The 15,568-nt window shown below is 38.8% G+C and overlaps 1 protein-coding gene across 4 annotated transcripts in view; it reads right to left on the reverse strand.

The window, feature by feature from the left end:
- Positions 1 to 15,568, reverse strand: part of LOC124787615 (protein LSM14 homolog A) — a 190,009-nt gene that overhangs the window by 100,271 nt on the left and 74,170 nt on the right. The window lies entirely within an intron of this gene.

Below are 15,568 nucleotides of genomic sequence, written 5' to 3' on the forward strand. Positions count from 1 at the left end.
AAAAGTGAGTCTAAATGTTTCCATAATAAGGCTTTGTCAATAAAAAACAGCACTGCCTCAAAGCTAAATTTTCCTTCCCAATACTATGTTTAAGAAGAGAAGATGAATAAAAATTCACTCACATGGCTATGGCACTAGGTTGTTTAGCAAATTTAACAAATTTATGGACTAAGGCTTGCAGGGTTGGTGAAAGAAAAATCAACAAAAACTGTCAGTTCTCTAAGGGACACTGTTCTCACACATGACTGAACTGTCTTGTGTGCAAGAAATGACAGAATATGCCATAGGAAGACCAACATTGCAGGAAGGCTCAATGATAAGTTGTCAGCCGGTCTGTCTCCAAGGTGCTTTGTATGCTTTCTCCAGAATGAAAAATACACCAATTAGGTCAGTCATCAGAAAATTGCAGCCCACAAAACCACTCTGTGCAGACCACAGAGCCTTCAGTGTTTCATTCACAACACATGGAATAAAAATACCTAAGATGGTGTTTTCCACACAGGGCAAATTTTCCTAACAACCCACCGGAAACTAGCCATTATTTCCAACAGTGTGCCGATTTTGTCAAGGGTTGCAGTGATGTGACAAAGTTAGCCTTTATCTAACTGTTTGGTATTTCTCATAAAGTACACAAGGTTTGATGAGTAATAACCTACTGGAGTGTGTTCTTTGTGTAACAGTTTCTTTGCAACAAATGCTGTGCAGTTATCAAAACATTATTTGCTGAAAACATTGACATTATATTTGATCATTAAAATGTGCTGTGACTTCATCATTAAACATAGTTGAAGCTAACATATTCCTTTCGAGTTATGAAAAATAATTTCTAGGTCAATGACTTCTAGCAAGAGGAAAACAGAATACAAGAGCAGGATCTTCTATGAACCACAAACAAAAATACTTTGCACAACAAACTTTGTTCATTCAGTATCTGGAGTAAATAAGTGTGCAATCCAATTTGAGGACGACATACAGTAAGCAAGCATGCCGTTTATTGGTGGCAACAATATCAAATATCTCCACAAAGTAAAGGAACACAGCACTGTTGCGTACATTGTTCTGGATCTCATAGACGGATGAGAGGTCCCAGGCTCCCCTTTTATTTTCACTCTCCAAAAACATCACAAAGCATACAGTAACACCTAACTTATTTGGAACAGATTGTAAAATGCATATGGAAATAAATATCATTTTTGCTGAATCTGAACTGGTGTTACAAGAGAATTTGCTGGCACAAAACTGTCTGGATCCCCTAACAGTCATGGATTAATTAAACAATATAATTAGCACATATGTACACACATATGCATACATATGAACAGATACAAAGAATTGTACATTTGTATTAGAATTACAGGAAGTCATGCTTATGCTTTTTGAAGAGTGAAAAAACATGGAGTCTGAGAACTCCCATCCCTCTGTCCATTCCTGAGATCCAGAGCACCATACACAACAGCACACAGGTTAATGCTGTGTTCTTTGACTTTCTGTAGGCATTCGATATTGTCCCCACTAAAAGTACAAAGCTTAATTATCTCATCACATTTGTGACTGGATTAAGGACTTGTAGGAAGGACTCTGCATGTACAGTGGAACCCTATTAGTGCAACACTCATCCCATTTTTACCCATAGTAAGTTCATTTTTGGAAGTCGAAGTCCCAATTATGCTAAACATACGTTAAAGTGATTTGTTTGTGTTCTGCCTCCTGCTTAGTGCACTCAATTTTATCTGTACTATTTGAGTCATTGCGACTTTTACCACCAAGAGTTGTCGAGAGTGACGGGAGTAGAATGTTCACAGCTCCATGGTGCAGAAATGTACAGGTAGACACTGCTATTCAGTGCCAACAACTTTGCAAGTAATACCAATCATTTGCTATAACATGAAAACAATTTGATAAAATTGTTTTATATGTATAAATAAAAATTACTCACCAAGTGGCAGCAGAAAAAACAAAAGACTTTTGCTACTGGGAAGTTTTCAGAGCCAGTGGCTCCTTCAGGCAGACGGGTTGAACGGGAAGGAAGAACTGTGAAGAGAAAGGACTGGAGAGGTCTAGGAAAAGAGGTAGATTTCGGGGAAAGTCACCTAGAACTGCTGGTAAGGGGAGACTTACCGTATGGGATGAGAACGAAAATGATTGTTGAGAACTGCATAGGATGAGATTTGAAAACCTGACATCTTAAAATTAGAAGACAGGTAATATGCAAGACAGATTACTACTAAAACATCGTGCACGAGTTAAGAGTGAAAAGCTAAGGTGAACATGTCATACGAAAGTAGTTCACATAGGTTGGCAGTAGCTCCGATGACTTCAGGCTTCTGAAGTGGCCAAACGAACTGAGTAGTGCTTAATTCAGTTACCTTTGTTCATGTTTAGCATTTTACTCAATCCATGATTTTTATCCACAATTTTATGTATTGAACAGTATTGGTTCACCATGTATAAAAAGGCAGGGAGAATTAACAAATGAAGTAAAGTTAACCTATTCAAGAAGTGGACAAAAATTCACACATTTTTTAAGTGTGTCAATATTCCACAAAAACTTAGCATTCCTCAAACATTAAATACAATAGTGAGCAAACCAACTGAAGCAGCCTGTTTGGAAGGAGGAAACGGTAAACAAAACCAAGTGTGCGACAGTTTCAAAACTGGAAAATGCACTACTGAAGCGGATAAAACAAGCTCATGCTTCAAACATTCCTATAGACAGTGTATAGGTTCGTGCTGAGTAAATATCTTTGGCACAGTTGTAGGGAATCCCTTGCAATAGTAGCATCAAGAGGTTCACGGAGAGACAGTCTGGTGTCAATGAGTTTAAGGTGAGACTCTAAGTGTGAACATTCAGACTTTTCAGTTATGGAAAAACACTCTTCCACTGATCACAGAAGTGCTGTCCCAATAATATTTTTAATGCAGATGAAATAGCTTTTTTCACTCCTAAGTTTACAGGATAAAGATGCCATTGCAGAAAATTTCATAAAGAGAGGCTAACTGCTTTATTAGATTGTAACTAAAAAAGAACAGGGAAATTTATGCCACTAATAATTAGAAAGGCTTCAAAACATGCCAAAATCTCTATGCCAAAATAGATCTAATGCAAATGCATGGGTAATAAAAACCATATTACAATTATTGCATGTGTGGAATGGTTAGTTGCACTTTGGAAACAGGGAAAACAATGTTTATTGACCATTGTGCAATGCATCCGTCAGATGTGTTTTATCTACATAATACATTTGTGTTTTTCCTGGTAATTTTACAAGCCACCTTCAGCCACTAGACCAAGACATTTTAAATGCCTAAGGCGAAAGTACAGGAAGATTCTTGTATAGAAGTGGCTAGCTTATTCCACAATGAGAAATGTTATCTTGGCACTATGCATTTTGTACAAGTGCCTGGGATTCCACACAAGAAAGCACCATCTGACTACTTCAGGAAGGCTGGGTTTTCTCAGATACTCACAAATTACATCATGCCAGAAAATGAAGTACCTTCACATGAATAAATGAGAAAGAACACTGACTATTAGCTTTGATGAATACATTGTGACGGAGGTATTGCCATCTGTCAGTCCATGACACTTTATTAAGTATTGCAGGAACAGACGGTAGAGAAACAAGACAGAAGTTGAAACGAGTGAACTGGAAACATTCACCGTTCCCACAATGTCAAAAGCTATTGAGGCAACAGACATAGTTAAGCATCATGCTTGGAGTTTCGAAGTCGACAGAAGTGATGAAACATTGGCTATGATGGGAAAACTATATTAAAATTGGGACAAATGAAAATTAAACTATTGATATTTTTATTTTGGCTGGAGTCACAGTCATGGTAAATTTTTTGAATGATACTGCCACCACTTTACTGTAATATTTCTTATTCTATTGTTATACAATCTAGATTTCAGCCTTGGGCCATTTTCAAATATGAAGACTCACATGTAAAGGGGGATCAGGCTGTTGTGAAATGCAAGACCTTATCAGAAAAGCATATCTGGTCATATTGAGCAGATCTGTCCTCAGTAGACACAGCAAAAAATAGTTTTATGGTAGTTTTATTTTATTTTCTCCCACACTCATTTGTCAAAATCTTATTTTTGCTAGATTATTTGTTATCATGCATATTAAATATTTTGCCAAATTAAGTATTTATTTTCACTCTGACAAATTAAATGTAATTTTTTGTACGTGAGTTAGGTTTTTCATCAGTGACTATGTGGAAGTATGGTAACCATATTTGGGATAATATGGGAACTCATAATGCCACACTTCCTGCCTTGCTACATCAATAAGTTATAATTCAAAAGTGCCTTCCCAAGATCACATTCACAATATTAAACATAGAAACTCTTGAAATTGTGTAACTATACAAGAAGCAAAAACATTTAAACTACATGTACATAGCCTAAGTGCAATATACTGTATATATGCACTTCTGGAATCAACCAACAGTAATGCAGGAGTCACATGATGCAAAAACACAATCTGTATGTTCAAAATAGTGGGTAGTTATAATTAAACTTTCCCTATTTAACGTGTTACAACACACGCTAATTACTGCACGAGTACCAAACTTGGTAGCATTAATGTCAAGGACATGGGGAAGAGAAATACTGCAGAATCAATTCAATTGTAACACTTTTAATGTGTTGCTACAGTACATCATACCATTACATACAGGTACCATTATAGCTACAAAAGGGGCTTAATATGGCACCCATCAGTGTCCAGAAGAGTAGCACATTCTGCATAGCAGAACGAAGCATGTCCATAGGTATGCTGGCTACCTCCCCTAATATGCTGTGCTTCACATCAGCACGTGTGAATGTTTCTCTGGTAAATTTCGACCTTCACATAGCCCCACAACCAGAAATCAAAGGGAGTGAGGTCAGGTGATCATACAGGCCACACATTTGGAAAAAATTGGCTGATAATTCAATTGTTTCCAAATGTGTTTCTGAGAAGCAGGTGAACTTCACCAGCGATGAGCCCCATCTTGCATGAGAACTGTCAAATTCAGTGCATTTCTTTCCTGTAGGCCGGGTACGACATGCTGGCGAAGCACATGTTCATCACTAGCCCATTCTTTTTTTGAACAGACTGGCACTCAAGGACCAATGGTGTACAGTGTGACTTGCCAGCATTACTGTGATATTACCTTTGCTGGGGGGCACAGGAGTGTATGTTTCATTGTGTGCAGTTGTGCTTATTAATGTGTGTGCTATTGCTAGAGTAACAGCTACGGCTTTGGAGCTAGTATGAATGCTCCTTTTGTTGTACATTCCTGTGCTCCATGTACCAATCCACTACAGGTGACTGGTTGTTTCCCTTATTTTAGATATTGCTCCATGTTTAAAAAGGGTTTGCTGTCACTTAGCCCTGCTGATCACCCTTAACAGCTCAATTTCAGCCATTTCTGTATCATATCATTAGGAAATGGTTAGTGGTGTTCAAATGTATCACTCTACTGAGCAGCACCTGAAAGGGCAAGAAAGTATAAAAATATTTATGATGAGGTGACCTAGCAGTACCTAAGTAGTCCAAGAACTCATAGAACGTAATGCACGAACACAGTGAACAGCTGTACACTCTAGGGTGCGTGATAGTTGAGCTGTGTAATGAAGTCAACAGGAAAGTTGTCTTAAGACCTGGGTGGCAAGATGGTGAGGAGAAAAACTGTCTCTTTAGATCCATATCAGTGGATTGCCTCCCTACACAGCATGGGCACTTCAAGTTGAAGGGGAGAAGTGAGTTTTAGTTATAATTATTTGTAAACTTACATTATTTATAAATTTATTTATAAATGGAGACGGCATCTTGAGTTCAAACACTGGTAACTATTTTTCTGTGGTATCTTCCTGTGAACACCATAATACCTTACCACAAATGTGTGGAAGTGAGTAATGCAGACAAGATGATCATAGCACTAAATCTCAGTTCCTCCATGTGTTCCTACATGCTTTAATATTACAAAGAAAATGCACATTCAATTAGTTCGGTATGAAGTTAACTAACTCTCAAGCATCCACCCGGGTCATGTCTACCAATTTGTCCACAATATCTTCGAAGTGCCTTCAATGTACAAATGTTCAACTTCTACCATGAGTTGCTGCTCAACCACGACTGTGTGGACTGCCAGAAGACCATGAAGTACGAATCCCACTGTGGCTGATACTTATTAAAACAGAAGCAGCGAACAGAGTTTGGCCGCCCAATTGCTCTCCCTAGTCCATCTGTTGGGAAATATCAACATCACATCTTTAAATCTATTCAATTTGTAGAATTTCTACAAAAACTGTCAATGATAGCGACCTGCTGGTGAGCTTTAACAGTGTCCATCTTCATCAGGGTACTATTGCAGGGACCTGTGGAACTGACAAACAAGAAATTCAAGACTGACAAGATGAGACTTACAGTTTGTGCTCTCCTTATATTATTTCCTGTTCAATGAAAATTAATGGACGTTTCCATCATGGGTGTCCTCTGTCACTGACTGATGAATTTGTCCATGGAAGACTTCATAGATAAGGCACTGCTGCATACTAAACTACAGCCGAGCTGTTCCTACCATTATGTGAAAGTCATGTCATTATTTGGCCACATGGACAGGACAGCTTAAGTGAATTTCTCAATCACCAGAACTCAAACCCTAAATTACAGTTTACCATGGAGACAGAATACAATGGCATCCTCTCATTTCTTGATGTCCCAGCAGAATGAAAACCAGATGGCAACATGAGACACCAAAGAAAGCCTACACACACTGATCTGCATCTACAGATCTGAAATAACCACCCAAATTCTCAGCATGAAGGTATTTTACACAGTTGGTCACAGGGTACTGATGTCTCTGCAACCACAACAGCCTCAAAGCTGAAACACCATGAGACATTCTGAAGGAATTTATGTACCTGCAAACTGGTAAAGCCTGCATTTAGACAGGCTGTACCTAGACAGCAGCAGGATGAAAATGGAGCACCAATCACTGAAACATCCAGTTCCACACATCCTATTTATCAGCAATATTCCAGAAAAGTCAGACTATTTGACCATTAATGACTTATTTCGTCTGCTCCCTCAGACCTTGACAGTATGGCATAGTTCGCACCACGGTGAGATGTCACATGAACCTCAGCTGTTCAACACTTTCAACTTGTAATATGGCAAGCAACAAGATAACAAGACTTGTTTCTGTTTCAGTTGCCATCACAAGCTCTTCTGAGGAGGATTTATTAAGGCTTATTATTTAAAGTTCAAGAAACTGAGAAGGAAGTACTGGATGCACCCATACAATGCTATTAATATCCAACAGTTCAGCTGTGGTTTCTCATGAGGTCTCAGCACAAATTTCACAAATTCTACAGATTGAATCTAGACAGTTCCCACTTTATGGAGCAACTAGTATCAGCTACTCTGACAAAGCAGGACACATTTGACTTGCTGTTTCTCCTGGGAGGCTACTCATTGCAATATGATAAGTTCTTGACCGTATATGAATTCATCCAATGTTGTACATACATAAATAACTATTACAAATTAATGACACTAGCATATTGTTTTTACTATTGCTAAATTGTGCAAATCAGTACGATACAGCTTTAGGAGTAACACTACTTGAAGTGACGTCAGTCACCATCTATGGTGTAGAGTGGGTGCTCAACTGTAGGGGGTAGACAATGTCAGAAAACTGAATAATCTCTTAGAAAAAAACAATTTGTTGTACTCTGCTTCATGCAGTTACTCATTCAGAAGTAACAGGAACACACAACATCTGGATAGCATCAGCTGATGACTTCTGGTGTCTACTCATTTCCAGCTTCACCTTGTACTGGCAGCATACAAACATGAGAATTCCACACAGCATATCAAACCACAGCACATGGCAGTAGCCTCACAGTGGCACGTATCTGCCAACCCCATCACAAACAACCTCCAATTAGTGTCAATTTCTTGAGAATGGTATGAGTTATTGGTCTCTTTCAATCACAAACAATTCAATGTTTTATTTTTGTACACAGCAATGTGTGACCTAAACCCCAGCCAACAAACTGCTCAGCAACTACATTCTTCACTGCAAACTTTTGAAAATACACTTATTAGTTTACTTATTTGCGAAGTATCACAGTAACTGTGGACAAAAGTGAAAAGTAAACCAGTTCAGTATCACACTGATGTGGGACTTAGAAGAAAGAGTGAATTTCATTTAAAGAATAGTTTCCTTAGAACCTAATGAGAAAGCCTGCATAGCAGAGCACACATGCTGACCTAAAAACATGTGGTTTTTTAATTTTATGCAAAATGAAAGCTTTACCGAGAAAATATGTAGAGGAACAGATGTACCTTTACTTCATTTACATAGAAAAAAAAATTATGCATATTTGGTGACATGCTATTCGTATGATGCAGTTTAGTGAAGCAATAAGTACTCCCAGCTGTGATCAGGGGATACAGTACGAGTTCTAGTCATCGTCATATGCAAAACAATGGAGTTGTTTCAACTACTTTCCTATGCACTGCACCAATGCAGGTTCCATCTGTTTAATTTTGAGTTGCACTGTGTATCATTGCCTTACTGATAACTGCACCACCTAGGTTCAGTAAAGGTGGATCTAGGCCTTTAAAACCGGTGGTCTACTAAAGCACAGCAAGGCATACAATGGAGAATCCATACATACAGTACATGAGAGGTACCACGAACATAGACACCAAATCAAACTATGCCACACCATCAACCAGGATCAAACACAGTATACTAACCGGTCATACTAAGTGATGCATGGTGCCTTTATATCGCTCATGTCTGGAGCCTGTGTATCAGGAGTGACTAATTCGTGCACAGTGACAGATGATCTGAAGTGGATTCATTTTTTATTTCTGTTCAATAGTGGTAAAAAATATGGAGGAAAGTGATGCAAGTAGACACTGCATAAAGTGGTAACTATGCATCATAAAATGTTTGTAAATAAATTCTTTGTGTGAAATGTGTTTCACAAATTTTCTCCTGTTGAGTTAAAGTGAAGAAAAGTGAGTTTTGCTTTCAATAGGAACTAGCTTTTTTTAGAAACTCAGCTATTTTAAAGGAAAAAAATTCTCGAAAAAATTTTCTAGTGGATTTGCTCTTGCTGATTAAAGTAAAATAAATAAACGTCACACTGTAAATTTACTTTCACTTTAAGTCACATTAAAATCCAAAATTTGTAAATAATTTCTTCTAAAATAAGCAATTGTATATTAGGATGTATGTGAAGAAAGTAGTCAGATGAAAGCATGGTTTCAGGGATAACGTTTCATGTAAATCCTGGAAAGACATGTGGAGAATGGAGGAATGTTATGGACACTAAAATGCAAAGACGCCATAATCAGAAACCTGGGAAATCTATGCTATGACTAGTGATGTGCTTGTGCTAATGTAGGATAAAATACCATTATTAAATGGAAGGACAGAGATCACAGTACCTTTAAATAAAAAAGTGAAAAGTTAACTTCGAAAGACTTTCACGAAATCTATTAAAATGATGAAAATTTGAATCAATTTTGTCAAGTAAGAAATGATTTTTATATAGAAATTAAAAGATTAGGCTGGGTTAGTCTTAGACTGCCAAGTCCAGAGTAAGAAATTTGTAATTTTAGTTAATAAGAATGAGAATTTTTTGAAAAATTAAAATTTGAAGCCAGGATCGATACTTTTGTATGAATCTAAAATTTTTGGAAAAAACTTTATAATCATAGCGGGTGAGAGGCATGGCGGCCTTATATCACTCCTGTCTACAGCCTGTGTATCTGGAGAATGACTCGTGCACAGTGACAGATGGCCTGAAGCAGGTTCAGTCTAGTACGTAGTTCTAATTTTCATCCACCGGAGTACAGTAGCAGACAAAGAGAAAGTTTTTGTGAATTGTTCTGTATTTCTTGAAGGCTTTTTGTTTAAGTTTGCACAGTTTTGTATATGTTTTAGTAGTGTGAATGATTAATGTGGTCTAAAGTAAATACATAGGTCACTGTTCTACTGAAAAACATTGTGCAAACTAGCGAGATAAATTTTTAATAAAGTGTGAATGCAAACAGGGAATTTTTTTATCTTATGTTAAGTTTGTGGTAAAAGGAAAGCTAATTCAAGTGCAAACGAAAATAGTAACAGAGTATAAATAAAGTATCAGAAAGTTAAATATTTATTTCAGGTAAAGTACAATTCGAAATTCAGTTATTTGATGATTAGTCATGAAAAGAGCAGAGTAACAAGGGAGAATAATATTTTTCTATTGGCCTTAAAGAAAATTTACCAACCAGAACAGAGTATTCATCGTGCGTCTTTTCTCTTTGAGATCTAGAATGCTTACAGCAGTCTAGAGTAGTCTGAGCCCAGCCTTTGAATGGTTCGGTTGTATGTAGTATGAACACCAAAGGCAGTTATATTTTGCCAGTTTTAGTGCTACATGCCTCAAAAGTGCTTTGAAGTGAAGGAATGTTTCTTCCGGCGTGTTTTTTAGAAAATACAGATTTTAAGTAATTTTGTGTATGAGAATAAATTTCGCATGGCATGTTGAGCAGATCGGTAACCAAAGTTCAGTGCATTTAATACCAATAAACTTAGTGTGGCGAACGTTTTTATTTAAGAACAATCCGTGTTTAGTAGCCACTCAGATTTCGGGAAATACATTACCATAAACTTGCTATGTAAGTGAAAGGGTTTGTGCATTACTGATGGGATGAGCATGGGTTGGCAGTGAACTTTTAATACCAAACAGAATATAGTGAAGTTTTGCCAGTATTTCCATCTTTCATTCAAAATTAAGACCTTTTCCCGATTTTTACAATATTTATGTTGTATGCAGCCTGATGCAAGTCGCAGTATGGTAGGTTTCTGCTCAGCTTTCCTACTGGCGATCTGTTGTGACGAGTTCACAGGTAGGTGCTGGTAATAACTCAGAAAGGAACTGCACTGCCACATATGGATTACAAAAACTAGGACTGTGAACCTATATATCTCCTCCTGGGATTGTGTGATTGTAGAAGCCAATGAAATCAGGATGCGATAGGGTCTAACAAAGATTGTGGCCTGCAACTTAGGTGAGGAACTCTACAAAGCCAAGAAAAATCCAAAGTTCCTGTACAGTGATGTCTGCAGTCAAAGACTGAGGGGTAGCAGTTTGCACCACATCTCATCATATCCATAATCCACAGTGAGTTGGATTGGATTGACACCCATAGGAGTGATGTGACTGATGGTAACAGTGAATATCTGATGGTCATTCTGCAAGTCATGGCAACTGAGATCTCACACAAACATCTGCCATCACCTGAACTGGTATGAATACATTTAAAAGCCAACAGATTGCAATAACATGTGAGGATGGCTTAGTACCAGCATCTGAAACTTGTTGTGTGAGCTTGGTCATGCTACAAAATTGATGTTAGGGGGAGTGGAACAGCAAGACTGTGTGAAAACTGTCACTCATAAATGCTACTCAGTGTCTTGTGAAACTACAAGCAGCAGTGGGTGATGGTTTTCTGATGCAGACATGCAGAAACAATAGCTTTCCATTAAGTGGGCAGCCCACACCTGTCCCTACTGACCTGTCCATGGCTGTTATTGAACAGTGTTTAACATAGCCTATGTTGGACTGTGCAGAAATTAATCTCCCACACAGTTATATCGAGAGAAACAGTGTTAGGCGTGACTAATGTGCACAGTAAGTGTTCAAAATGGGTACCACATCAGTTGACAGAGGTGCAGAAGTTTAAGCAATGTGAGCCAGACTGGAATGACATGCTCAATCACATTACTGTGTCTAATGAAAACAGGGCACAAGCGTACGAACCAGACGAAGACCCAATACGCAGAACTGCATTATCAAGGTATGCAATGATGACAAGGTGTGGGACTCCATCACCCACAAAGGTCAAGTATTCTGGCCCATGACAGCCATGGTATTCTGGATTGACACCTCGTTACACACAGCCACACCATCCATGTCCAGTACCCTCAACTTTATGCTGCACCTTCAGTGATACACACTTCAAAAACGTGTGGTAGTATCAAATAATGCACTTGTACTCTACAGTAACACACAACCCACACTGCGGAACTCAAAGCATTGTTTACAGTGGTGGGAATATGACATCCTTCCCCACCCAACTGATCCTCCAGACCTTACTCCATGCGATTTTGACCTCATTCTATAATTGAAGAAACTATCTCGTGGGAGACACTTTGCAAACAAGACAAATACCCTCACAGCATTGCAACACGTGGCACATTTATGGCAATGTCAATGGCACGTAACACCTTCCCCATCATTGGTAACACTGTGGATGCATTGGTAACTATTTTGAAGGATAGTAGTCTACTTTGATTCATTTGTGTTCCATTTGTATCTGTGCATAATAAGAGTTAGTTAGTGTGTGTGTGTGTGTGTGTGTGTGTGTGTGTGTGTGTGTGTGTGTGTGTGTGTGTGCGCGCGCGCGCGCGCGCGCGCGCGCGCGCGTGCGCGTGTGCATGCACTCTACGGTGACCCTGTACTGGAATACTGTTTTATGTTGGCATTTAGATACACACTGCCTTATGGTTCAATCCACATCATGAAATTCCCATGGCATTATCCCAAGATATGCCATAGTTGGTATGACTCATTGAATGACTCTCATATATAGGTCACTGCCCCAACACAGCAGTCAGGAGCCATCTGAAAATGGCAACAAGATAATTTGAGAGACCAAGTGGACACATGAGAATTCTGAAACTAGAAAAATGCCGGGACATCAAAGTTCACATTCAAAGGTAATCATTCCATCCCTCTAGCAGAACTGTGTAGCATGGTCTGTAAGTTTTGAATCATTTATTTTAACTCTGTAACTAGTTTGTTATAATGGGAAAGAGGGGTGAGCAATGGTGCATGAACTATGAATCTACTGCAATGATCCCTTTAACTTTCCCAACATTTTCTTCCATCTTTTCAGATATGCAGTTCAAGATGATCTTGTTGTTGATTGGGGTTGAAGGGACCAAACAACAAGGTCATCAGTCCTTCGTTTCAAATGTGTTCCATTCCGACAGTGTGACATCTCAGGAAAGTCAGAACGATGAAAGGGAAAAGGCTAAAAAATGTAAAAGGGCAGTCATGTTGTCAATGGTAAAAACAAAATGAGGTAAGTCAGCAAGAGAGCAAACCCAACGCTATTTTGGAGGCAGGAAACATCCCACCTCAGAAGCAGCAGCGGCAAGACCACCTGCGACTTAAAAGGTGCAACCGCTAGAATGTAGATGTGCATATGGGAAAAGGAGACTAACCAATCCTAAAAAATGATAACAGTAAAAGGGGAGGAAAGACTATCTCGCTCAGGGAGAGGAGCGGAATCTCCTAACACGGCTTACAGTGGGTGATACCCCAACACTCACCGCCCTGCCCCAACACCAGATAGATGAAAAACTTTAGAACTCAGAATAAAAACCACTTTCCCAGAGGAAACCGAGAACCAGGTCGACGATCCTGGAATCAGCCAACATCAAAGGTAAAGTGCGGGGGAGTCTGTACCAAAAGAAGGGGGCATTCAACCAAAATGGGGACTACTGACTGGAAGGTTCCACAACCACAAAGTGGGAGTGGCTCATCACACAAAAGATAACCATGGGTCAGCCTGGTATGGCCAATGCGAAGACGACACAGTGTGGTCAAGTCCTTTCGGGAGAGGCGAAAGGAAGAACGCCATGGGCCTGGCGTCACCTTAATCACACGAAGTTTATTAGACAGGGAAGTAGCCTCCCAACAGTTGGCCCATGATTGTGCGAAGTGGGATTTGATGTGGAGCTGTAAATCCACTGCAGGAGGGGCTTGCAGTTCAAGATTTTACCAGTTTCGGTGCTTTGCCTTGGAAGACGGACAGGTATCTATGTCATCAATTCCTCCGAGTAAACTGACAGCCGAAGTGTATATCCAGTGTTTCACAAACCGGATTCATATTCAAATGCCCACCCAGAGCCCTATATGTCAATTTCGTATTTTGTGACTGGCAGAAAGTGTACAAATAATCCTATGAAATTTGAACTACTCTGCTGTTTTTACTGCAGCTAAATTAATAGCTGAAATGATTTCATCTGTCTAAATTTACCAGCCCAATAGCAAAATAACCTCACCTTAACAGATGGTTTCCTCTTATCCTGGTGTCTGAGTGACCTGCCCCACCTTTTAGCCTTCCAACATATCCTCTCCCCAACGAAGGAACTACCACTTCCTAAAGCTGGGTAGTGTGTCACATATGTTTAATTACGTACAACAGGAAAATTATCTATTAACTGAGCGCACACAGCTGCAGAGTGAAAATTCATTTAGCAGACAATCCTAAGCTGTGACTAAACTATTTATCTTAAGTATCCTTTCTTCCACGAGTTCTGTAACTACGCAAAGTAACATTTGTGAATATTTGGTAAAGTAGGGCAGGTACTGGTGAAAGTAAACCTGTTAGAGCAGGTCACGAGACACTGACAGCTCAGTCAGAAGAGCATATGCCTGTGAAAGGCAAATGTTGTACACAGTAGTTCCATTCCAACGCATTTCATCTGCCAGAAAGTTTTAATAGAAACTGTAAGGGAGAAGGCGAAACAGACAACACAAGCTATATTACAATGTTGAGTGATGCTACTCTATGAGCACAGCACACGTGAAAACTGTTAGAAGACTTCTTTGAAACTTAATACACCTTAATGAATTTGTAAATAACAGAAAAATTCATGGTACACCTGTATGCCCCTTATCTTACAACCCATATGCGATATATACAGTGAGGCACCATATGCTATATATACAACCAGGCACTGTAATTGTCAGTTTTCTTCTAACACTGAATCTTTAAAACATTTTGCGAATATGTCTTTCCACTGGTGTATTATTCTGCAATTTATCATACTAGCATCTCCTTTACAGATGCTAATCACTTTTCCAGAACCTTCTAAATACTCTAAATGAGAGAATTAATTAATTCAATGATTGAACATTTAGGTGATCAGTCAGTAGAAGAACAAGAACACATCAAATAAAAAGGTAACTGAATTTCCAGACAGAGGGAGGCTTCAGGATTTTTGAGGCCATCTGAAGAGAAGTTGGGATCCGTGAACAATCTAAGTCGAGTCTTCCATTTTGGAGACCATGTGATTTTTGTACGTATTAAGAAACTCCTCATAGAACAATGAAGTCCAAAGATTTAATCCCTACCTACAACAACTTGCATTTAAAACCAACACATCCTAATACTTCCCAATTACAAAAACTAGACTATTCAGACACCAATGGCAAATCCAATTTTAAGTGCTGTTACATTCTTAACTAGTCAATGACAAGCCTTACTGCACTTTCAAATATTTGCTATTTACCAATGCAGTAACATGGACAGGGTTAAATGAAAGGTCATTAGGAAGTACCAAGAACTGCAGCATGCAAGTTAATGACAAGTATTAAACTATACTAATGCAAAAACTTCTCTGCACTAAAACTATGTACATTTATTATATTAAATGTAAAACACCACTTAGATTGTACTCTGCAGTAAAAGGGTAGACTGAGAAGTAAAGT

This window comes from Schistocerca piceifrons, chromosome 3 (assembly GCF_021461385.2).
Source record: "Schistocerca piceifrons isolate TAMUIC-IGC-003096 chromosome 3, iqSchPice1.1, whole genome shotgun sequence".
Classification (NCBI taxonomy): domain Eukaryota; kingdom Metazoa; phylum Arthropoda; class Insecta; order Orthoptera; family Acrididae; genus Schistocerca; species Schistocerca piceifrons.